Source organism: Rhinopithecus bieti, unplaced genomic scaffold (genome assembly GCF_001698545.2).
Source record: "Rhinopithecus bieti isolate Rb0 unplaced genomic scaffold, ASM169854v2 scaffold_72161, whole genome shotgun sequence".
NCBI classification, from domain to species: domain Eukaryota; kingdom Metazoa; phylum Chordata; class Mammalia; order Primates; family Cercopithecidae; genus Rhinopithecus; species Rhinopithecus bieti.
Window position 1 is genome coordinate 2752033 of NW_016828382.1, and position 592 is coordinate 2752624.

Consider the following 592-nt stretch of genomic DNA (forward strand, 5'->3'; position numbering starts at 1 on the left):
CCCGCAGCCGCAGGAAGGTAATCACGGATAATCAGCCTGAGAAAGAGGATATGAGAGTTTGTTTGATGTCTCCAAACCTGTTATTTGCCGACTCCAAATTCATTTCTTACCAGACTATCCTCAGGCTAAATTTCCTTAAATACCAAGTTTCTATTATCACTCTTCACACTTAAACTCTCAATAAGTCCCAACTCTAAATCTAAATTGTGCAGCTGATTTTTCTTGGCCGGGCGCGGTGGCTCATGCCTGTAATCACAGCACTTTGGGAGGTCAAGGAGGGCAGATCACGAGGTCAGGAGATGGAGACCATCCTGGCTAACATGGTGAAACCCCGTCTCTACTACAAAAAAAAAAAAAAAAATTTACCCAGGCGTGGTGGCGGGCGCCTATAGTCCCAACTGCTCGGGAGGCTGAGGCAGGACAATGGCGTGAACCCGGGAGGCGGAGCTGGCAGTGAGCCAAGATCGCGTCACTGCACTACAGCCTGGGCGACAGAGCCAGACTCCGTCTCAAAATAAATAAATAAATAAATAAATAATAAATAAATAAATAATAAAATATATCTACTCTTCAATGGGGTCAATAAGTAAAC